The sequence below is a fragment of the Erpetoichthys calabaricus genome, chromosome 5 (genome assembly GCF_900747795.2).
Source record: "Erpetoichthys calabaricus chromosome 5, fErpCal1.3, whole genome shotgun sequence".
NCBI lineage: Eukaryota > Metazoa > Chordata > Cladistia > Polypteriformes > Polypteridae > Erpetoichthys > Erpetoichthys calabaricus.
Window position 1 is genome coordinate 47,491,583 of NC_041398.2, and position 25,887 is coordinate 47,517,469.

The 25,887-nt window shown below is 38.9% G+C and overlaps 1 protein-coding gene across 4 annotated transcripts in view; it reads left to right on the plus strand.

Moving 5' to 3' along the window:
- Nucleotides 1-381: 381 nt before the first annotated feature.
- Nucleotides 382-25,887, plus strand: part of LOC114651660 (probable N-acetyltransferase camello) — a 94,258-nt gene continuing 68,752 nt past the window's right edge. For 2 of the 4 annotated variants that reach the window (XR_003716222.2, XM_051928369.1), the window contains exons 1-2: nucleotides 382-609; nucleotides 25,231-25,269. The gene's annotated coding sequence lies outside the window, so the exon portion shown is untranslated. Of the gene's footprint in view, nucleotides 610-3,799; nucleotides 3,980-25,226; nucleotides 25,270-25,887 lie in introns of those variants that run through there. The other 2 variants (XR_003716221.2, XM_051928368.1) reach the window with 1 other exon arrangement.

Genomic DNA, 25,887 nt, shown 5'->3' on the forward strand with positions numbered 1-25,887 from the left:
ACACCTGTCCCAGGCCAGCCAGGTCGGGAGCGTCATCGTCGCACACACATCCGCATTTACCCATAGTGACCCAATATACGCCGTCAATGAACATTAAATAAACGTCTTTGATATGAATCGGAAGCTGCAGAAATTGCTCACATTCCCCTAAAATACAAGCAATTAAATTCAATAATTAAAGACTCTTGTCTAGCTTCCCCGCTCAGAATAAGTTGGTATGAAAATGGGTGGATGTATAGATATATTGATTGACAATAATTTCGTCACATCCATGGTGGGCATCGCAGTTCGGAGCTGCTGTTCGGTATGCGCAGCTACTGCTGATGGATGGACGGACATTGGCGCGCTGCATCATTCATCTGGATTAAGTAAATATAATAAGAGACATTCCGTTTAATTTACACTTCTAAAAGCTTTTTCTTTTGTGATTTGCTTGTAGCACATACTACATGAAAAATAAAACCGTTCTGTGAAGCTGACACTGGTTTCTCAGCAACGCCGTTTCGAACAAAGCAGGTTAGACAGCGCGCTGATGTCAACCGTGCATACCGAGAGGGATTAATTTTTGCGCAGGCGCTCTTCGAATGGCAAGGTAACCTAAACAGGCAAGTTCCTTGTTTTTCTGTATATACTGTAATAATCTTTCTTCCAGCTGAAGTGTGTTAACCCTTCATTTTCACAAACAAGTGGAAAACAAGGTAACTACTAACGTGAAAGGTTTGCCTCACGATTTATTTGTATTTTAATACGAGCCTTTATGGTATGTGCGTGGCAAGGTTGTAAGACTGAGGGCAGCTTGCTTTTGCACTTATCAGCAAAGATGATCGCTCACATAGCGTGAAGAAAAGGCGTCAGTCGTAGAAGTACAAGCAAAAATAAAAGTTGTTCCTTAAAGTGTGTTTTATGATACATCGTTCTCGGTAAAACGATTTGTAAAATGGGAGGATGAAAGTGTTTCATCTTAGTAAGATTAAACAACCTGAAACTGAATCAAGATAGCCTTGGTAGTCCTCAGGTCATCCCAGACAATAATGCATATTCTTATGAACTATTTCATTGCGGATTCATCTTTTCCTTCTCCCTTAAATGGTCTCCCCTTTCGTGAAAAATTTTGAGCTCCTTAAAAGCTCAATATAAGTGCACTAGAGGCAATAATATTCAAAGAGCCTAGAATGTGAGAGTTTTTAATGTAATGAACAGTCGTTCATTCAACGGTCTGCACTTTATCCAATTAACTAGTTTAATGCATGTATTTAGCACTTTACCGAAGGATTCGTTTAAATTCTTACTAGCAAGAGCTTCGCGATGAATCATGCAATGTGTGGAAATAATATTCGGAGAAACAGGTCGTACGCGTGCAACAACCCCACTTTTATGACCTGTCATTGCTGCAGCTCCGTCCGTACAAATTCCAATACAGCTGGACCACTCAAGCTTGTTAGCAATGAAGAAATCATTTAGCATTGCAAATATATCTTCACCTGTCGTTCTAAGTGGCACAGGTTTGCAGAACAGAAAGTCCTCGAGCACATCATTGTCAAAGCAATATCTAACGTAGACTAGTAACTGCGCTTGGCCTGAAATATCGGTACTTTCGTCCAACTGTATGGCAAATGTACTGCTTTGTAGGCGCTCAACCAATTGTAATTGGATGTCATTGGACATGTCGCAAATTCGCCTTCTGGTGGTATCGTTTGATACTGGTATAGACAGTAATTTTCGGCTGCTTTCTTTTTCTAACATTATCTCGCATATTTCTAAAGCCGCTGGCATAATCAAACTCTCCGCAACCGTGTGTGCTTTTTTGCTCTTAGCTATTCACATTGCCATAATATACGAAGCCTTAAGAGCTTTTTCATTCACTGTTGTCGCAGTGCTAATAATTTTCTGCTGATTTGCATACACTTCTGCTCGACGTTTGAAGAAATCAACAGGTTTGTCTTTTAGTTCATTATGCTTTGTTACAAGATAGCGCTTCAGTTTAGCAGGTTTCAAACTTTCGTTCGATAACACGTTTAAACAAATGACACATTGTGGCTGATCACTGTTGTCTTTGTACGGTATAAATCCGAATTGTAAATATTCAGGATCATATTTACGTAATTTTGCCTTACGCGGTGCGGACTCTCTTTCGGCATCATGTCTCAGTTCATCGCCACTATTTCCATTACCCCCGTGCTCTTCTTCAGATATCCGCTTACGCTTCAAATACTGTATTTATCCATACGTTAGCTGGGCGTGCGAAAAACAATTTAACAAGCAAGAATTACCACTGTATAACTTAATAATTAATCATAAACTATGCACGATTACAGGCTGCGTCTATAATGACGTCATCATAGAATAGTTCGTAATAGACATATATATACTATATATAGAGTATAGAATATAAACAGTAGTGAGGGGCGAGTTGATTATTATTCGCATTATCCGATTGGATAAAATGGCGTTCAGCGAAAAAGTTATTAATTGTAAGCAATTTTCACCCTTTCTGCGAACCCCCTACGGTCATCTCGCGGACGGACCACAGTTTGAGAACCGCTGCAGTAGAGGATTACAAAGAAACAGGAACCAACTTTTTACAAAAAACCTGATTTGTGAGCAGACACATTCACTTATGATTCAGGGTTTGGATCATTAAATATGTCACAGACTCAGTTATTGTTGTTATTAATGTGAAACACTTATTGTGTACAGGCAAGTCACCCTCAACCCCAACCCCGGATTGCTTACATTTCTTCATATGGCTAAATTGCACAATACAAAGGTTAAAAAAAATGAAATACCTTGTAAAATGTTCTTATAGTGGAACATGAGAATGACTGTAGTGAACTTTAGGTTAGACTGTGCACATCACACCTATTCACCCTGTTCTAGCATGTAGCAGATAGTAGTCCTTGTATGCTACCTACACATTCAGATTACTGAAGATTTAATCCTGTTCAAATGCTCATTCTCAAAGTATTAGCCAGAAAGTTCTGAAATTAAAAGGATTCATATGTCTATTAGTGAATAGTGGTGACAGTGAAACACAGCAAAAATGTTTTTTTTGCAGTAAATATACTCTGACCCTGACTTTGGTCTCCAAATATTTTCCAGGAAATTATTTTAGCTTTATGGGAGCATTTTTCCCAGGTCTCTATATGATGCTTTGCAATATATATATATATATATATATATAATTTTTTTTTTTTTTTTTTTTACAGTATATATATATAAATTCAAGGGTGGCATAGTGGCACTGTGGTAGTGCTGCTGTTCTCCCTATGTCTGTGTGGGTTTTCTCTGGGTGCTCCGGCTTCCTGCTACAGTCCAAAGACATGCAGGTTAGGTGAACTGGCGATTCTAAACTGGCCCTAGTGTGTGGTTGGGGTGTTTGTGTGTGTTCACCCTGTGATTGACTGGTGCCCTGTCCAGGTTTGTTACTTTCTTGCGCCGTATACTAGCATGGAGAAGCTCCAGCAGACCCCCTGAGACCTTGTTCAGGATTAAGTGGGTTAAAAAATTAGTGATTTCTGTACATTCAATGTCCACCATGGATTTCTTTTATTTTGACAGCAGCACAACATACATTGTTAATGTTAAAATGTGCATGTGCATACCCTGAGAAAGGTGGTGGAATAAAAGTCTGAACAGGCCTCAACTTATTCTTGCAGATAGGTAACTGGATAATCCAGTTTCTCCACCCTCACCTCAAATATTTATGCTTAAGTTGTGGTTAAAGTTGATTGGTGGCTTTAAATTACCCCAGTGTGAATCAGTACAGATGCATGAATGTTCACCCTGCAAAAGACTGGTGCCCTACTCAGAGTTAGGACTTCTCTTGCACCAGAGACTGTGGAGATAAGTCTTCCCATGATCTTGTTTTGGGATTAGATGACTTAGAAAAAAATGATGATTCAACCATTAAAGAATAGTCACATGGAATGGAACAACTTGGAACTGAATTCAGAGATTTTTAGCTTTATTTACTAACAAGGTAAGTAATATTGTTTTAATATGCATTTTATTAGCATCCAAATATTCATATTATACAAAAGGTAAGTCAAACAGTTACTCATAGCTGCTGTTATGTATTTGATATCACATTTAGCTGCTATTATGTATTTGATATCACATTGTGCCAAAGTGATAACACTTGCTACATTAACCTCCTTGGCGTTAACCCCGAGCATGAATTCTGTTTTAGTACAGTTAACCCGATTCAGACTCTGGATAATGTTTAATGATCTGCATTGCAATGTAAAGTCTGAATGACTCTTGGGACAGTATTTTGCTGCCATCTAGTATATAAAAAACATTTTTCCACTCTAAGGTAAATCAGTAATATTAATGAGTAGGGTGGCGCCACAACCAAAACACAATGGTGTGTAAACGAGAAACTTTTTTTTTATTTTTTGATTTTATTGATTTTATTGAAATCACACAACATTCCATACAAATAAATAAATTTTTACAAACATAAGATTGAAAACAAATCAACCCCCACCCCTGAGAAAGAGAGCTAAGCCAGCAGAGTAAAACTTAAAGCTAGTAAAAATAAGTAAATAGATGAACTAATAAGTGAAAAATAATAAATTGAGAAGAAAAAGAAATGGAAAAAAGGGGAGAGAATCTGCTTCCTCAGTGCTTTAAAAGCTTATTCTAAAATGTTATTGATTAGATCCTGCCAGGTTTTGAAAAAGTTCTGCACAGATCCTTTAAGTGAGAATTTGATTTTTTCCAGGTTGAAATAATATACAATATCAGTTACCTACTGACTTAAAAGTGGTGGGGTGGGATTCTCCCAGTTGTGCAAAATAAGTCTACATGCCAATAGTGTAGTGAAGGCAATTACAGTTTGTTTGACCCTTCTCCACTTTAAGCCCATCTGGGAGTCCACCAAACACAGCTGTTAATGGGTTAGGAGGGATTGTGACACCAAGGCTGTCTGAAAGGCATTTAAAGATTTTGGTCCAGAATGATGTTAATTTGGTAAACGAGAAACTTTAAAGCTAGTTTTAAAACAAACCAAAAGTGAACCATTAGTTGAACCAGGCGATAATGAGGACAATGTGAATTGGTCATCAGACGTTGACACAAATGGTGAAAGTGATGCATATGGTACAAACAAACTACTAGCGAACTTGGTCCCGTGAAGCTTCACCATTATTCAAGTAGCTTTGTGGCAAAGAAGGCAGAATGATTACATTCAAGTTGAAGGACAAGAAAGACATTAGTCCTGTAAATGCTGTTCATTATATAGCAACTGTCAATGTTTCCGGGGAAAAATTGGAAGTCACAAAGTCTTGTACTGTGTTTGCCTACAATAACACAAGGGGTGCATCAATCACGTAATTCAGGACTGACATCCTATCATCTCGTGCAAGAAACAGAACAAATATTATAAGAAAAGTGCACAAAGAAACAGGCTTCTACTGCTCCAAATGTGACATAGTGCTGTGAGTTAGTGACTGTTTAAAAACATGTCAGACAGAGGACGGGTACTAAATCTGCATCAGTACAGCAGTGGCCACTACCCTACTCTCACGAATGTCTCTGAACACGTACAAATTGGGTTACGACCAAAAAGTTCGCCAAACTTTTGCATCTGTTCACGGCCACACACTCGGGTGACGAACAAGCCAGTTTCCCTTCTGGTTCGTACGTGCTGATGATTTCCACACGTGTTCAGTCTCTCCCTGTGCATTCCCTGTGCAGTGAGCGAGAGAGAGAGGGCCGGCTGCGTGAGGCCAAGAAGGCAGTTAAAGAATGCACCGGGCTTGTTTTTAAAGAGCCTGATTCGAGCATTGTTTTAACCTCGTTGTATTTAATGAAGACTATTTTCTATTGCATTTTAACCTCCACTTCATTAATGTTTACAGCGATCGGTTCGTAGCGTGCATTGTTGCAATGTTACTTTTCTTGGTTGTTTATTAAATTACGGATTTTTCAAATGTTCATGTTTTTCCCTGTGCTTAAAACTCATTAAAAAAAATTGTTTACAGCGAGCGGTTCGTAAGGCTATAGCGTGAATTCTTGCAATGTTACTTTTCTCTGTTCATGGTTTTCTCAGTGTTATTCAATGTTTTTACATTTAGTTTACTATTACACTCTGCATTCTATGGTATAATTAACTATTTTTTTTGCTTAAAAATCTTTAAAAAAATATATTTACGTACAGTTCGTACGGTCCGGAATGGATTAATTGTATTTACATACAATCCTATGGGGGAAATTACTTAAGGTCACAACCAAATCAGGTTACAACCAGAGTTTTGGAACGAGGTATAAGGTTCCACTTATATACATTTTACATGTAACATTTTTCCTTGTTGGGAAAAAAAAAATCAATTTTTTTGGCACATTTTTTGGGGGTAAACATTACACTAAGGAAGTTAATCATTCACTTTTAGTTACTGTATATCATTTATCATTTTAATGTTCATAATAATCAAAATACCTCAGGGTTTTTCCTACAAGACTTAAGGAACTGGGGGCATAACTGAACCACTGGAAACGAGGGTAATGGGTACATCAGGTAAGCTGATTTGTGTTTGTTATTAAATGAAATGAACTTCCATATTTCGTTATGTTTTTGTTTAAGATGGTGCCAGAGAATGGCAAAGAGCTGTATGTTGGCTAGATATTTCAGTAGGACGTTCACTGCACTCTGTACATAGGAGTAAAGAATATGTAAGGAATAAGAGGCACGCTAAGGAGAACAGACAGGGGAAAGTAAAGTAACCTCACAGAAGAACAACAGCAGGCAGCCAAGTAGGAGAAGATTACAGGAGCTTAGGGGGCCAGAAAGTGTAAAATAGCTATAGCATTTCTATAATCGAGTTTCTTTGGTTTAATTTTTTTAATTTTACCATTTAAGTTAAATCATTTAATTTTATTTAAAAGAATGTTAAGTTAGTTTTAGAAAACAAATTTTAACAATGAGACAAGTGCAATGAAAGTACTGTTGGATGTTGGACTTTTTAGATGACAGCTTGGAAGAGCCAGTCTTCTATGAGGGCTGCATCTGAAGGTGATGCTAGCTGATCCAGTACTTTGAGCTCAGCATTGCATTGCAGTCTTCTCTGAAGTTCTGCATTTGCCACCCACCAGTCCAGGTAAAATTGAGGAGATTAGAAGGCTTAACGAGTGGCTCAAATCTTGGTGCAGAATAGATATAGATTTATGGGGCATTGGGAGTCCTTTTGGAACAGACAGGACCTGTTCCGCTGCGATGGGTTATATCTGAACTGGAGGGGCACCAATGTGTTTGGGAGGCATATGGTAGGTTAGTCGAGAATTGTTTAAACTAGGGAATGGGGGTGCAGGGAGTTTAGGACAGGCTAGGTTTAGAACTGTTCATGGAGGGACAATAGTGTAAAAATAAAAATGCATAGTAATTTAAATTCTAACCCAATGTTTAAATGTAAAAGTAAAACGAGTAACACATTAAAAATAGCTTCATTAGAAATAGCTAGAAGCATCAAAAATAAAACAAATGAGTTGGAGTTGTATGTAGAGGAGCATAATTATGATATTATAGCAATAACGTAAACCTGGCTAAATAACAGTGATGTGGATAAGTATAGCATAGAAGGAGACTTATTTTTTTAGAAAGAATAGACAGAACAGAGAAGAAGGTGGGGTTGCTGTTTATGTCCTCTTTAATTGGACAATGAGCCCCATCTTAGTGAGGACATGTGGCTTCGCCTGGAAAGCATTACATTTTATTTTAGGATCGTGTTATAGACTGCCCAATGCAAACAGAAATTTCAACACACATATTATAGTCATGGGAGATTTTAACTATCCGAATATTAACTGGGACAACCTTGCAAATAGCGGAGCATAAGCGCAGGAATTTTTAGAAGTAATCAGTGACTGTTTTTTAACACAATATGTTAGAGCACCAGCATGGGGAAAAGCCTATCTAAACTTAGTTTTTTGTAATAATCAGGATAGAATTGAGTGTGGAGAAGTGATTGGACCACTGGGGTCAAGTGACCATAACATAATACAATTCTCAGTGTTTTAGAAGAGTGTGGATGCAAAGATTAAAACTGTTATGTTTAACTTTGGTGGGACACATTTTGAGCAAATGAGGTAATGTCAAAGGATAGACTGGGATAAGCTTTTAAGTGTGGAGACAGTTGAGGAGCAGAGGAACATGTGTAAAAATGTTTTACATGTAATGCAGGATGGGTACATACCTAAAGTTGAAATTAATAGGAAATTTTAAAAAATCTGCAGTGGGTTAATAAAGTGTTAAAAAGAAGCTGCAAAGGAAAAAACAGCTGTATAAGGTGTATAAGACTAATAACTCCAATGTGAATCATATGGTCTATTACAACATGAGGGCAACCATTAAGAAGTATATCAGGGAGGCTAAAAGTCAGATGGAGGGAAATGTGGCAGAGAAGGTGAAAGACAACCCAAAGGGATTCTTTCAGTATTTTTCGTAGTAAAATAACAGTCAAAGAGGAGGTGAAGTGCATCAGGAATAGTAAAGGGGAATTAAAAAATACAGACAGTGATCGCAGATGCTCTAAAAAAGCATTATTCTGAGGTCTTCACAATTAGATAACCTCCCAATGGTAAATGAGACTACTATGGAGGTACTGATTAATGTGGAAATTGTAGAGGGATAAGTACTGCTCAGATTAGAAAGGCTGAAATCAAACAAATCTCCAGGACCAGATAATAATATTTGCTCTCGAGTTCTTAAGGAGGTTGGAAAGTACATATATAAACCCTTGACACATGTTTATAGGAAGTCACTGAACACTGGGGAAATTCTGAAGTACTGGAAAATGGCAAATATTATCTTGTTATATAAAAGCAGTGACTGGGCAGGTCCACACAATTATATGCCAATAAACTTAGCATGTATCACAGAAAAATTAATGGAAGGAATTATTAAGGATAAGATTGAGCAGCACACGACAAGTATAGGAGTTGTTCTGAACAGTCATCTTGGATTCAGAAGACGGAGCTCATGTTTTACTAACATTCTAGAATTCTATGAGGAACCAACAAAAGGGTATGATCAAAGTGGAGCTTTATGGTATTATTTATCTGGGCTTTCAGAAAGCATTTGATAAGCTGCCACATAAGAGCTTGGGCATCAAACTAAAAGAAGTAGGAGTTCAGGATGATGTTTTTAGATGGGTGCAGAATTGTCTGAGACACAGAAAGCAGAGGGTGATGGTGCAAGGAACCTTACCAGAATTGGCTGATGTTAAGAATGGTGTTCCACAGGGGTCAGTGCTTGGGCCACTGTTATTTTTAACATAGATATATGATTTGGATAGTTTTCAGATGATACCCAGCTAGGTGGATTGGCAAATAATTTGAAATCTCTTAAATCATTTCAGAGGGACTTGGACAGCATACAGGCTTGGCCAGATTTGTGGCAGATGAAGTTTAATGTCAGTAAATGTGAAGTATTACAAATAGAAAGTAAAAAATTTTAGGTTTGAATACACAATGGGAGGTCTGAAAATCGAGCGTACACTTTATGAGAAGGATTTAGTAGTTGTAGTGGACTCTGCGCTATCAACTTCCAGACAGTTTTCGGAAGCCATTAAGAAGGCTAACAGAATGTTTGCTTATTTAGCACCATGTGTAGAGTACAAGTCCAAGGAGGTTATCCCTAAGCTTTATAACATTCTGGTTGGCCTAATCTGGAGTACTGCATGCAGTTTTGGTTTCCAGGCTACAAAAAGGACATAGCAGCACTAGAAATGTCCAGAGAGGAAAAACTAGGCTCTTTCTAGGTCTAAAAGGGATAATTTATGAAGAAAGATTAAAAGACCTGAGCCTTTCCAGTTAGAGCAAAAGAAGATTAAGAGGTGACATGATTGTGTTTAAAATTATGAAGGGAATTGAGAGTGTTATTTTAAGGGGACATAGTTGGAAACTTGTTCAGGGTAAATTTCACACAAACATTAGGAAAGCTACCAAGTAATGTGGTAGACAGTACGACTTTAAGAACATTCAAAACTTGACTTGATGTTTTTTTTAGTAGAATTAAGTGGATTGGATTGGCAAGCTTTGTTGGGCTGAATGGCCTGTCCTCATCTAGATTGTTGTAATGTTCTAATGTCAATATTACTACTTCTCCTAGTAATGGATGAAAGTTTTCACAAGACTAAATGAAATGGCACTTGCTTTCAGGACCCCGTCTTGTTTTTTTTGAGGTTTGTTTGCTCATCTATGAGCAAAGGAGCAGACATGAAAGTTAAGAGTTTTTGTCTAGAGCAGGCCTATTCAAACAGCAGCCCACTTGCCACATGGGGCCCAGAAGCAACCTCTGAGTGGCCTAACCTGTGGTCCTGGCCGTACACGGTGCTGCTGATGGGATGGCCATGTATTCCAAATGGTGAATTTCAATAAGAGGCTGGTTACGCTTTTGCCTGAATAATGAACAAAGGGTGGAATAAGACAGAACTGGTCATCAAAACAAAAGGCAGGCATACAAAACATTTGAAATTCATCTGCCCATCATATAGGTCCCCTGTTATGAAGATTCCTATGTCCCATGGAATTCAGTTGTCTCTTCTGATTTGGAGTGGCACACTAAGGTGTGATTGTCACCAATCTCCTTGTGTTCATGCATCTTTACATACCGTTTCTCTTTTGATTTAATGCATACTCCATTCAAAATGGCAGCCTGTCCATCAGTAAACATGTACGAGCAGTGACCTACCTGCATTTTTAGGTTGAAGGTTGTGATTGACGGTGGACAGTAAATTTTGTTAAAATGGTATAAAAATGCCACTTTTTTAGTTGTTATTTCAGTATTTTGGCATGCACACTATACATTCTGTTACGAATAAATTCTTCAATGGGAGCTCATCAACAAAGAAACATGGAAAATAATATTTAGTAAAAAAATAATAAAAGTAATAATTATAATTAATAATTCGTTACTTGACACCCAAGAACTCTGTACAAAGACATTTTAAAGATAAATCATTAAATCAAATGCCTTACTCTTAAACATTTACTCAGATAGTTTTTTTCTGGGGGTGAGAAAACAATTTCAGCAGGAAAGCCTTTGTTGTTTAACTGAGTGGTTAAAACCGTGTGAATAAAATAGTTTAAGTTCTATAAAAAAAAATCCCTTGCTTGTCATGACCAACCATTTACATTGGGAGAGGATTTGATATTTCAAAAGGGAAACATTTTAATGCTAATATTGTGGGCTTTTTAAACATTGATCTCTTTACAATGTTTAATTTCACTTCCACTGTGATGGCTTTCCTCTTCTTCGAAGCTCTACCATCTGAAAACTCTGACTTTCATTTAAAAGCCATAATAAGGGCCAAAAAGTCGCCAAACAAAGCAACACAAATGGAACATATCCTTCACGAGCAACCAAACTAGTTTGCCAGCTCCCTCACTCATACGCCGCATTACTGCGTATTCTTCTGCTACGCGCAACCAAACTAGTTCACCCATGTAGTCTGTAAGTATGACACTAGCGGCGTAAGCCGAAACACTCATGTCTCCGTTTTTTTTAAGTTTTTATGGGAGTGAGCGTTGTAAACTCAAAATGTCGTATGTCGAGACATTATAACCCAAAGACCCCCTGTATGTATATGTATATGTGTATATATATGTATATGTGTGTGTGTGTGTGTGTGTGTGTGTGTGTGTGTATATATATATATATATATATATATATATATATATATATATATATATATATATATATATATATATATATATAAAACCAATATCTGAATAGGGATACAGGCTCTGGTGACCCTGAACAGGATAACACAATGCTCTAGAGCCACTTTCGAGAACGTCCGTCTCTAATTAGGGTAATGCAGAGCTCTTCAACGACAGAAACTTAATCTTGCCAGTTTTATAGAATAAGTGCAACAACTCAATGACAAAGGAACCTAATCATCTTGTTATTCTTGAACAGAGTTTAATGTACGCTGTGATGGAGGAGATGCTTTTGTGACAAATGTCATACTTCTGCCATATAAATGAATTCACACTGGCATCCCAGTACAGTGCCTTTTTTAAGATGTGTTTTTCATTATAATTCTTGATGATGGTGTTCATTTATTGGGATTCAAGAAATGTATGGCAGAGATCATGAAATAGATTTGACCTGGGGCCAAATCTTACAGAGTGAATACTCTTTGGGCCAGACTGGGACAGACTAAGCATCGCCCCTACCATCTCACCATTGCACCAACACCTCACACCACTTTAATAGGCACATTCCCTCATTCATTCCTGGACACTCTCATCCAACACCCACCCGACCACACCTCACATGCTAAACCATTTTACAGTTTAAAAATGTATACCTATGTGTAATGGGTGTAATGGGCTATAAACCAGTGTTTTAAAGAAAAGGCAGAATTTCTGGAAAGTTCTGCTACAGGTTATTGCTGATGGCTATCTACAGGACACAAATATTTACCTGTCTTGCTAAAGAGTCACCTGCTTTGAATAGTCAGACTTCTTTGATTTAGTATCTTATCTACACACAATGTGTAGATACAGAACTGTCTGCTTCCTTGGAAAATTAACGAGTTCTGGGGACATTGGTTTCTAATCAAGTACTCAAAGTAAATGTGTTTACACTATTTGTTATACAGAGTAAATTGGTTTGCACCATTGTTTTCACTGATTACCATGTTCATCTATGCAGAAATTGAAGCATATATATATTTCTGGGAAAAGGAGAATAAAGGTAGAAGAGAACAGAGAAGTATGGTCTGAGACTTGGGACTGCTGTCTGTTTCTTTTTATGTTTTACACCATATTGCTGTGGCTACACCCTGTAGCAACAGTGGCTTGTACCTGGCCCAGGTTCCCCTAGGCCTGAGGTCGGTAACAATTGGGGGCTCGTCCGGGATCAGCACCCTGTCATGGAGACAGTCATCACTACACCTGGTAATTCCTGTTGTGGAACTTCAGGGACAACTCCTGTAATTGAGTCATCCAGAGAGCCCAGCTTCAGGTACAGAAGGGAGATGGCAACATCCGGACCACGCAAGATGCTGATCTGGGATATCCATAAGAAATTAATATTGCTGGATTACAATCAACTCAGCATTCTGGCTGCAAGTATAGGAGATGAAGGAGGAGATGAAACTGTAGAACTCTCACAACTAGGTGAACAAGAACTTTATTATTTCCTTTTTGATTATATTAAGAGTGAAAAGTTGAGAAATTTGGAGGACGAAGGCATGTCACACTTACTTCATTTCCAGGATATGATTTCACAACTCCTAACCAAAAAGAATTTCAACCCTGCTAGGAGTATGGATTGTACAGGTGTTACCACTGCAGGGCCGGATCAAGATATTCATTCGAGCCGAGCTAAACATTTTGGCCGAAACTTTGAAAATTTTAGGAGGAACTCTATGGACTTGGAGAAAGGATGTCTTCCTTACATGACTTCAGATCAAGTGGTAAGACTCACTGATATTGCTACTTTTCTGCCTCGTAGGGAGTTCAAAGTCCATGGTGGGCAAATCTATGATGGGGGCTCTGAAATGTCATACAGTAACCTTTGCAAATAAATAGATGTAGGGTTACATGAGGGATTTACTGAGTTTGAAGTTGTTAAGTCTGTACTAAAAGTAGTTAAACCTGGTATCTTCAAAAAGTTTCTTATGAGTAGAGATGATCTCACATTAGATGAGCTCAAACGATTTCTTAGGTTACACATTAGGGATAAAAGCAGCACAGAACTGTTTCAGGAACTGAGCTACACAAAGCAACAAGATAGGGAAACACCCGAACATTTTGTATATAGGATAATGGATCTTCGACAACGCGTGCTGCAGGCATCAGAGCAGCATGGAGCTGAATTCAGTTATGACAGAAAATTAGTTCAGGGCATATTTCTTCATACCCTTTATCAAGGGTTCAATGAAAAAAATAACAACATCAGACAAGACATAAAACCATTTCTTACTGACTTGAAGGTGACTGATGATATAATTGTAGAGAAGATAACTAAATCTACCAGGGAGGAAGCAGAGAAAATAAAGCGTCTTCACACTCCGAGTGAACATAGGTCAGTCTCTGTAAATTCAGTACAACAAAAGGGCAGTTCACAGGCTGATCAGACTGAACTGAGTCAAGCAAACGATAGAATGCAAGTTGACAGTGAAGCTATAAAGCAGTTAACTGCTCGAGTGTCCGAACTAGCAAAACAATTTGACAAGATTGTGAACCATAACGATAATGATAATTTGAAAGTTCTTTGTGCACATCAAGCTCATAATACTACCCTTGAGCAGCTGGCAGCTCAAGTGTCTATGCTAAAAAAAAAATTTGAAAAGATCACAAAGCATACTGGTAACAGTACTCGGACAGATGTCCGTGCACTGCCACAATTAAACACTCAGGTCTCAAGAGATAGTCCTAAAAGAAGATGTCAAGAATGTGCCCAGCAGGGAAAAGAATGGTGTACTCACTGCTTTCGCTGTGGTTTGATGGGACACAGAGCTGTTGGCTGTACTAAGAGATGGGAATCGGGAAACTGGGGAAGGTCACTGGAGAGGGGACAACCAGTGACCAACAGGAGTAACAGGTCCCCCCAGACTGAGGCGACCACAATGCAAAACACATATCTACTGCCCCCTAAAGAAAAACGTGCTGCCCAACTAATTGGGAGTCGATGCATGGTCACGTGTGTAATCAATGGAATTCAAACACAAATGCTGTTAGACACAGGAGCACAGGTTAGCATAGTGGGGAGAGAGTGGGTAAGGAAGACATTGCCTGATGTTAAGATTCAGTCACTTGAGAGTTTATTAACAGGAAGTGCACTCTGTATTACTGCAGCAAATGGCACTGAGATTCCATTTGAAGGGTGGATTGAGGTGTCACTTCAGATACTGAGCTCCAGGCATGGGCAGGTAGCCATTGATGTTCCTTTGTTAGTAAGTCAAAGTCATGTTAACTGTCCACTGTTAGGCTTCAATGTTATAGAGGAACTGATCCGAGAGAACTGTGACCAGACCGATACCACCAGTCTTAGCGCACTGCTGAGTGAGGCATTAAACCTGAAAGGTGACACAGCAGATAATATCATCTCTGCAGTAGGAGTAAAACCTGGGGAAGCAATATCACCAGGTATTACAGTAAGGATGGGGAAAAAGGGGCTGGTTATCCCAGCATGTCAAATATGTCAAGTGAGATGTAAAATTAGGGCTTTGCCTAGACGAGGCACAATGACTTTTGAGCCACTAGCAGAGAATCATTGCCCAGAGGGCATTGAACTACTCCCTGCCATTGTTGACAATCCAACTGGTACTTCAAAACTAATTACCATACCTCTCCAAAATTATACCTTACATGATATCTACCTTCCTAGTGGAACATTATTAGGCACTCTAGAAGAAATTATTGATATCTGGCCAGTCCTTCCCCCACCATCTGACCCAGTAATACTCAGCCAGCTAGTTGATGGTCAAGTCAATGTTGCACACCCAGAGTACAGTAGAGTTAATCAGGGAAGCAACAAATACAAGGTTACTGCTAGGGAGAAATGGAACCCACCAGTAGATTTGTCCCACTTAAAAGAGGAAGAACAAGAGGTAGTCATGCACATGTTATATGAAGAATCAGATGTATTTTCACGTGAAGATGGTGAAATTGGTTGCATTCCAGATTTGAAGCTAAAAATCCACTTGAAAGATGATACTCCTGTGCAGAAAAGGTACAATGCTATTCCAAAGCCCTTATACAAAGAGGTGAAAGAATACATCCAGAACCTTTTGGACAATGGTTGGATAAAGAAGTCCACTTCGGCTTACTCTTCTCCAGTTGTCTGTGTCAGGAAAAAGGACTTAAGTTTACGTCTTTGTGTGGACTTTAGAGAGCTAAACCGTAAAACCATCCCTGACAGACACCCCCTGCCACGCATTCAAGACCTACTGGATAACCTTGGGGGCTACTCATGGTTTTCAATCCTGGATCAAGGAAGTGCATATCATCAAGGTTTCATGGATGAGGATTCAAGATCTGTCACTGCTTTCAGTACCCCATGGGGGCTATATGAGTGGGTACGCATTCCTTTTGGCTTGAGCAACGCTCCTGCAGCATTTCAGAGATGCATGGAAGGGGTACTGGAACAATTGAGAGATGAATGTTGCACTCCATATTTGGATGATGTACTTTGCTTTTCCAAAACATTTCATGACCATGTGGAAGACTTGAGACGGGTACTGTGTCGAATGAGAGAGCACGGAATAAAATTACGACCAGAGAAATGCGAGTTATTCAGACAACAAATCCGGTACGTAGGTCGTCTAGCGTCAGAAGAGGGGGTACAGATTGACCCTAAGGATTTGGAAGCAGTCCGACAATTAGTGGAAAAGGAACCCACAACAGTTGGAGAAGTCAGATCATTGCTGGGCTTCCTTAGTTATTACCGCTCCTTCATACAGGACTTTTCCAGGTTGGCAAAACCTTTGTTTGAACTTTTAAATGGTACTATTGGAAATACTGGAAAATCTAGCTTGTTGACTACAGTAAGAGAGAGGATAAAATTCAATGTACAGCTACCTTCAAGGACACCAGTTCAATGGACTAATGAACATCGTACAGTCATTTCTAAATTTGTGGATATACTCACCACTCCACCCATACTGGCTTTTCCAAATTTTGAATTGCCCTTTGTTTTGCACACTGATGCATCAAACGAAGGACTAGGAGCAGTACTTTACCAACAGCAGGATGGTAAACTACGTGTAATTGGCTACGGATCGAGAACACTCACCCCAGCTGAAAGAAATTACCATCTCCACTCTGGCAAGTTAGAATTTTTGGCCCTGAAGTGGGCAATCTGTGAAAAATTTAGAGACTATCTATATTATGCACCCACCTTCACTGTATATACTGACAATAACCCTCTGACATATGTTCTGAGTACAGCAAAATTGAATGCAGTGGGTCATCGCTGGGTTGGAGAATTAGCAGACTTTAACTTTGACATCAAATACCGCCCTGGGAAAGCAAATACAGATGCTGATACACTGTCCCGCTTCCCTGTGGATTTACAGGCCACTATCACTGAGTATAAGGAAACAATATCTCCAGAAGTCGTCTCAGCTGTCTGGCAGGGGGACAAAGCAGCTAAAGATAAAGAAGTGCCATGGGTGGCTGCTCTACAGTTCACCTCAATGGATAACGATGTGTTGCCAGGAAGTGCTGATACAATCACACCAAATGATATTAGGGTTGCACAGCAAGAAGATGCTACCATCAGTGAAGTGATTAACCTCAAAAGCAGAGGATGGGATCCAAATAAGAAGGACAAGGAACAAATGGGAACTGAAACAAAGAGACTGATACATGAATGGAACAAACTCACCATTGACAAGGGAGTACTGTACAGGCAAGTAGGAAAAAGAAAGCAACTTGTTTTGCCACATAAGCTGAAACCAGTTGTCCTTAAAAGCCTCCATGATGATATGGGACATATCGGATCTGACAAGGTGATTCATCTGGCCAGAGAAAGGTTTTATTGGCCTTACATGCAGCAAGAGATTGAAGATTATGTAATTCGACAATGCATCTGCATCAAGCAGAAGCACCCTAGTAACCCAGACAGAGCACCTATGGGCTCTATTTCTACAAGCGAACCTTTTGAACTGCTGTCTGTGGACTTTCTGCATCTTGAGCCAAGTAAAGGAGGTTATGAATATGTTCTAGTTCTGATGGATCACTTCAATCGCTTTGCACAAGCATATGCCACCAAAAACAAATCTGGAAAAACAGCAGCTGAGAAGATTTTCCAAGACTTTATCCCTCGTTTTGGCTACCCTGCAAAGCTGCACCATGACCAGGGGCGTGAGTTTGAAAATAACTTATTTCAGAGGCTCCAACAACTATCTGGAATAACTCACTCCCGCACCACCCCCTATCATCCACAGGGGAATCCAGTAGAACGATTCAATCGAACTCTGCTTCAGATGCTCTGAACCTTGGAAGAAGAGAAAAAGTCAAAGTGGAAAGATTACCTACCACAAATTGTGCATGCATATAATTGTACAAGACACGAATCAACTGGCTATTCACCATTTTTCCTCTTGTATGGCAGAGCTCCAAGATTACCTATCGATTTGTTGTTTAATCTTACAACTGACAATGAGGAAACAGACAGCCAGGACTTTGTGCAAAAATGGGCAACCAAGATGAAAGAAACTTACCAGATTGCTGCAGATAACAGTCGGAAAGCATCGGCCAAGGGTAAGCAGTATTATGACCGTACAGTGAGGGGCGCTATTCTTCAACCAGGTGACAGAGTCTTAGTCAGAAACCTATCTGAGAGAGGAGGCTCAGGAAAACTCTGTGACTACTGGGAAAAAGAGGTATGTCGTATTGTGGAGAGAATTAAAGACAGCCCAGTGTACAAGGTACAGCCAAAAGTTGGTAGCAGAACACCCCGGATACTACACCGCAACCTCCTGCTCCCTGTCAATGACTTACCTCTTGAAAAAGACACTAAATTGAACACAGTGAAAAGGAAAATGCAAAGACCAGCAAAAACAAATAGTGAGACACCAGACTCAGCATCTGATCACTCCGATGAGGAAGCAGAAACCTCATATGGCCCCCGTCGCTTGCCATGCTTTCCTGCACATGTCAGATCTGAGGTCATAGAATCTGAGTCACGCTCCAGGCTCAGAGCCAAGGCCCGAGAGGTCTACCCTGAACCACGAGAACCACGAGAAACTGACAGAAATCCTTTGCAAGGAACATCAAGGGAATTAGGACTGGAAATGGAGACCAGTGTTGCTGAACCCCAGGTGGGGAATATTGATGAAGCAGTGGAACCCACAAATGGTCAAGAATACCTAGCAACAGAACACCAGAGTGACAGAGAAGGGGACACTTTAAGAAGATCGACTCGCACTGTCAGACCCAGAGAAGTATTCACATACCACAGACTGGGGCAGCCATCATACCAGCCTTGGAATCCTGGTGTCCATGCAGTTATATAGAATCCTATGTATCTGTTACCAAGCCCCACAATAATGTATCCAGCATACCCAGAATTTGATTATTATGGTTGAAACAAAATAGACACTGAACTAAAGGCGAGCCTTTGGAGCAAGATGTCAGGAGACATCTCAAAAAAAAAATAGGGGAGAGTGTAATGGGTGTAATGGGCTATAAACCAGTGTTTTAAAGAAAAGGCAGAATTTCTGGAAAGTTCTGCTACAGGTTATTGCTGATGGCTATCTACAGGACACAAATATTTACCTGTCTTGCTAAAGAGTCACCTGCTTTGAATAGTCAGACTTCTTTGATTTAGTATCTTATCTACACACAATGTGTAGATACAGAACTGTCTGCTTCCTTGGAAAATTAACGAGTTCTGGGGACATTGGTTTCTAATCAAGTACTCAAAGTAAATGTGTTTACACTATTTGTTATACAGAGTAAATTGGTTTGCACCATTGTTTTCACTGATTACCATGTTCATCTATGCAGAAATTGAAGCATATATATATTTCTGGGAAAAGGAGAATAAAGGTAGAAGAGAACAGAGAAGTATGGTCTGAGACTTGGGACTGCTGTCTGTTTCTTTTTATGTTTTACACCATATTGCTGTGGCTACACCCTGTAGCAACAGTGGCTTGTACCTGGCCCAGGTTCCCCTAGGCCTGAGGTCGGTAACATATGCAAGAGATGGACACATCAAGCACATTTGGCATTGAAATTATTAATTTTTTCTCAGTGTTGTTATCATTCCAAATGCGCAGACTCAATCGTTTAATTTAATATTTTTGTGCATGAAAAATCCACTGGTTGTATCCAGTCAGGTAATTTTTACCTATTAGCCAGGCAGCAACATTCAAAATGTATGTGTCAAGTTAGTTATCAAAACAAATTAAGTAGAGAAAATGTCTTTCATCCCAAAATGCTTAGCCAGACCTGTCTGACTTGTAATGAAACAGTCGTTATCATGAAAGAGTCCAGTGTGAAGTGCTACTATCTTCCGAAGCATAGAAGAACTTTAAATGAATCATGTCTACCTCAGGAATTATCACAACCAGAAAACAGTCAGCCATTCACTGACTCTACAAGAATGAACAGCAATTGAAACCCCCCACGTTACATGGATACTGGCTAAGAACAATAAAGTCTTTAATGAGGCTGTCATAGTAAAACAGTGCGTTATCATAGCTTGAAATTAACTAATCAATAAAGTTAATGAATATATGAAAATCATATGTCTGTCGGCTGCAGCTGCTGCACGTTGTGTTCATGTTTTGGCAGAGAATATTCAAAGTGTGATAGATGGTGTCAATCTGACTGATCGTATATCCTTGAATTAATCAAAAGACAACACAGTCATGGTGCAACTGCACTTTTAAGTCAAATATTTCAATGATGTAGAATTCAGAGAGGTACAGCAGACAAGTGGGTGGTGACAAGAGGTGCCCTCCTGTTTACCCCTCCTCTAGGCGCTTACTTTATAATTAAGGCATCAAAAATGGAGAGGTGAGTTCATTATCTTATTGTGAATTGTAAGGCACAAGCTTCAAAATTGAAGTGGCAAATGTGGAGTGAATTATTTAATTAAATTTTGAATTCCCTCTCACGCTTTGTAACATGAATTAAGCACCTGCCTTTTCAAACTCACTGCACATACCTGGTTTTATCAATGTCTAATACTAATAGATCCTACATAAAAAATGTGTTAGAGGTCCCCCCCCCCCCACCATGTAACGACCATCTATATCCCTCTGCCAGGTATTGTGTGGGTATCCCCTTGGATTGGTCCAGCCAGTCAGGTCCTCAATAATGAGGATCCTGCGAGATGGATCACCTTTGCATCACATGGTCATAGTGTCGTAACTGACACTCGTCACAATTCAGTTAATGTGTCGCTGCCAAGATAAGTAAACCTCTCGACGAGGCCAACATTCCCTCTGCATGCAGACACACTGCTGATGGCTGTGCCCAAAAGGTTATTAAACACTTGGATCTTGTTTTTTATCCAAGACACTTACAAGCCCAGACACTTGGACTCCTCGCTCAGTCTCTTGAGCCTCCATTGACTCTGTGAAGAATCACAGCATCATCTGTAAAGTCAAGATCAGTGAATCTTTCCTCACCAACAGATACCCCACAGCCACCTACGACCCTACCCAACACCCAGTCTAAGCAAGCATTGAACAGAGTAGGAGCAAGAACACAATCCTGACAAACCCCAGAATTAACTGGGAAAAACACAGAGGTTCTGCCTCTACTCTGCATGGCACTAGCTGTACCAGAGTACAGGCCCACCATAATATCCAGCAACTCCATTAAATCCGTTAATTTTCTTTAATTAATTGACATTTCATTATGCTATTAATATCCACTGCTCAAACAAAGCATGATATCTAAACAAAGCGTATCTTTAACATTCATCTTCCTTAACTGCCAAGCTTTACCTTAACACATGGTTTGGAGGGCAGGTGTAATGATATTCTGTCCCCCCATTGGTCTGAAGAATGGCTGTTTGGAATTGGCTTGCATCAGAAACCTTTAAGTACCATGACGCCCTATTGGCTCTAGGGGTTGAACAGAAAATCTATAAATTTGCTTGCTTTACCCCCCTCTCTCCCTCTTACCAAACTGGAAGACCATCTCACACACCGTTAACTGAAAAGGACAACACAATGAAGAGCACAGCTCGGCAGCCATATTGAGACAGGCATGTTGCCTGTTCTGAAGAAAGCTGACCACAAATGATGCCTTCACTAGAGACATTTTAAGTAACTAACAAGTTTGTGTGCCGCCTGAAACTAGACATCAACATTTATCAGGTTGTATGGTTGCCAATATTCAAATGTACTTTGCATATTGTTATTATTTATGAATATTATCAATAATACATTATTTAAAATTGCAACTTAATTCTTGCTTGTCTTTTACTACATCTAATTGCCTGAGGTTATAGATGTAGAAGGGAAGATAGGGAGAAGTTTATATTCTACAGTCCCTTATAAACAGTGGTAAGTCTGTGAGATTTGAGGCGTTCTGACAAAGGCTACATATTAATTATACAAAAGGGGAAAGTACAGCAATATAATACTCTACCAAGACAAAACAGGGACCCAGACTAATTCTTCTTATCAGCATTGGGGGATGCCTGATTAAGTATTTAAAATAATGGTGGAGGAAGCGCTGGCACAGGCATGTTGCAGCCGCTTCTGCCTGTTAACAACACTTTTCGTTAAAACCTGCATTGAACCTTGCACATTTTGCACTTCTTTCACTTTCTCTTACTGTATGTATAGTTTATGGATGAAACTGGTTATTTTTTGTATTACATTTGAATATATTACTTTGGAATTTGCCTTGATAGAATTTGCAGCCTCTGGGACAAGTGATTTGAATTTTTTGTGGTTTACTGGAAGAAACTTTCTTTTGATTGCCCACTCTTCTTCTTTGTGAGCATTTTTCTTTGCATCACGGAGATCTAGGAACTGGGAATGTCCTGTTTTCTTAAATAAAATGAATAACCTACAAAGCTTCAAATGGCCTTGCGTCGCACTGCATCAGTGATATTCTCCATCACTATGCTCCTGTTTGCCACCTAAGATCTTATGACTCTGGCATTCTTGTTTTGCCCCAGAGTGTGGCGCTCAGTGGGTGACAGGACCTTCAGCTATAGCTCCCAGACTTTGAATGACCTCACAAAATTAATTAGATCAGCAACCTTAAAAAAACTAGGGGGCTTCGCTTGCCAACCACTGGGTTTGGTTAACCAGATATACAATTTAAAGAGATTGTTATTTTCATGGGAATTTTTACATATGCATTATTTTCACTTTTACTTTAAAATTTCAGTTAAAACAATATTTGGAATTAACTTTTCTTCAAGATCGCATTGAATTTTGATTCCGTGTTTGGACTTACATTGTGACAACACAACGTATAACTGCCCATGAGTGAATATCGTTTCTTTCTCTCTAATAAATAAACCGGCTTTTCCGAATGTTTGTCCCTGTGAATTGTTCATTATCATAGCAAAAGATATTCTAACGGGAAACTGTAAATGTTTAATGGAATATCAAGATCTCCTTTTGTGTCTAATGTTATTCACAGAAGAAGTACTACATTACCTTTCTTGTCGCCTGTTAAAATTTTACATGTTAGAATTGTTTGACCAATTTTTAATACAACTAATCTTGTTCCATTGCATAGTCCATCACTCAGACATAAATTACGCAATAACATTACAATACATCCTTCTTTCAACAGTAATTCGGCCAGTAGAAGACTGGACGGTGTTAACGGTTGTAGTTATTCTTTGCGATATTGTAAGTTGATGTTTTCATCTTCCGCACAATCACCACTAACTGCTTCAGCCTAGTCTATTGATACGCATTTAATCAATTTGCTGTGTAACCGATTGACAATTTTCATGTAAATTCGTTTGACTTTGTTTCTCGCTGACATATTTAGATGAATGGGTGATTCTAAAGTGGATCTTCGTAAGTGTGTGTATGTGTGTGTGTTCATAAGTAAGCCCTTTAATGGATTGTTGTCTGTCCAGGCTAAGTGGCGGAATACACCTGATGAACTTGGACTTGTTTGAAAATAGTTGTAAGTAGGGCGTGACTTGAAAGAATCTCATAGCAAAAGTCACCGTCTCGCGTGACTTGCTTTCAAAGGTTGTAAGTATGGCATGATTTGAAAGAACCTCATGGTAAAAGTCTCCGTCTGGAGGGACTTCCTTCCAAAAAGTCTCTTCCAAAAGTCACGTCTCATCCAAAGATGTTTTTATTATAACAGAGAGACTAATTAAAACTCATCTGTTCAGGATGGCATTTAACTTGCGCATCTTTCTTCAATTTACCTCTCTGGCCTCATGCTCAGTATAATTTGTGTGTGTGTTATATTTCAAATTAAATTATTTGTTCAGTATATTCTTCTAGTATTGAATTTACTATTTTACTCTGGTTTATTGTCTTCATATATTCTGTATTTGTCTGTTTTAGTGTTCTGTGCAGAAGATATTTGTATCCAATGTTGCATATACCCTGCAATGTGCTAGATAAATAAAATGCATTATTATTATTATTATTTAAACCACCTCAAGGGAATCATCATGTTCATGATCTCTCCACATGTGCTGTCAACCTTTTTATTCTTTACCAGTCCAACCTACTGTTAAATGCAGCTCTTTTTATGCCACTCCAACTCTTTACCGTTTCTCACCTGCATGCTTCTGAGTCAAATCAGCATTTATAAATGTTACTGAAAAGTAAACACACTGCATATGGAATATCCACCATTATTGGGATATTAAGCTCCATTTATTTATGAATCAATAGAGACGCAAAACAAAACTAAATTGACTAATTACCAGAAAAGATTCATTCAAAACTACTGATTTTATTCCTTTTAGAAGCGTTGAAATACAAAATGGTTGGTGTGAATTGCAAGAAATGGACTAATTCACACAACAAAAGTTAAGGAAGTGAAAATGTTTAAAATCCTTCCTCAAACCCTCCTCACCCCACTTGAACTTCCAGGACTGGCATGGGTCCACCCAGTTTACAGGCTGCTAATTGATAATCGCAGATGTATGGATTTGGGATGATCTTTGCTATTTTTGGAGATGATTAAAATTTTGAGTCCAAAGAAAAAAATGAATATACTGTATTTGTGACCAGACACTTAATTTTAATCAGATAAGTTCACTGAAAGATGTGAAACATGGTCAGTGTCAAGACAATTTTTTTTTAAATTATAGTCTCACTGACATGGTTAGGGTAAAGATTGTTGCAAAGTGCACAAAATAAAAATTACTTTAAATTAAAACACTTAAATATTCAAATTGGACATACCTGTACAATGCTTAACTGAATTATGAGCTTTAAATTATATTTTGATTAATGAAAATGTCCCCTATGTTAATTCAATATTCCAAGTCTCTTCATTCCAATACAGAATCAAGGGGAGATAATCCCAGCAGCCTCAGGTCCAAGACACCACCAGTGTATTACAGGGTGCACATATAAAAACTCCTACCAGGCCCATTCAGAACCACTGAGCAACATCACCTGCACATCTTTGGAAAGATAGAAGAGAAACTCAAGTTTCCAGAGCAACTTCAGAACCATGCTTATAGCCTTTTACTCCCATAATCTTTTTCAGAATGCATACATTTTAAATTGCAAGCAATTTCTAAGCATATTCTGACACATTTTAATTATTTTCATGTTTTTCTTATTTCTCTTCAGGTAGGTCTTGGAAAGAAGGAATGTCAGCCTTTCAGATTCGAAGGTATGAAAATGAGGATTATGACATTGTGAGGCAAATATTTGTCAGCGGCATCAATAGTCATTGGCCAAACAGCTTTTTTTATGTGCTTTCAAAGCCATTCATACAGCTCACCTTCATTTCTGTATCATGCCTGCTATACCTCATCTCCAAATCATTTATTTTACCATTTTTGGCCATATTTCTGATGTTGCTGTTGTTGAATAAGATCATTATTGTGTATTACAATATACGAATTAAAAGTTCTTTAAACAGTGATATGCTGGATATTAAGAAAACCTACATGGAAGCCAAGGATTCATGCTTCTGGGTGGCCGAGTACAATGGCAAAGTAGTTGGCACAGTTGCAGCTGTGCCATCAAATGAATTGATTGATGCCATAGAGCTGAAGCGTATGTATGTGAAAAAGGAACATCAATGTCAAGGAATTGGAAGAGCTCTCTGTAAAACTGTTCTAGAGTTTGCATCAGATAATGATTACCAGACTGTAATGTTAAGTACATTTGCTTTCCGGAATGATGCAAGGAAATTTTATGAGGCATGTGGATTTACAATGAGAAGGATCTATGTATATCCATCATTCATGGGGAGGATATTCAACTTGAAGAAGATTGATTATAG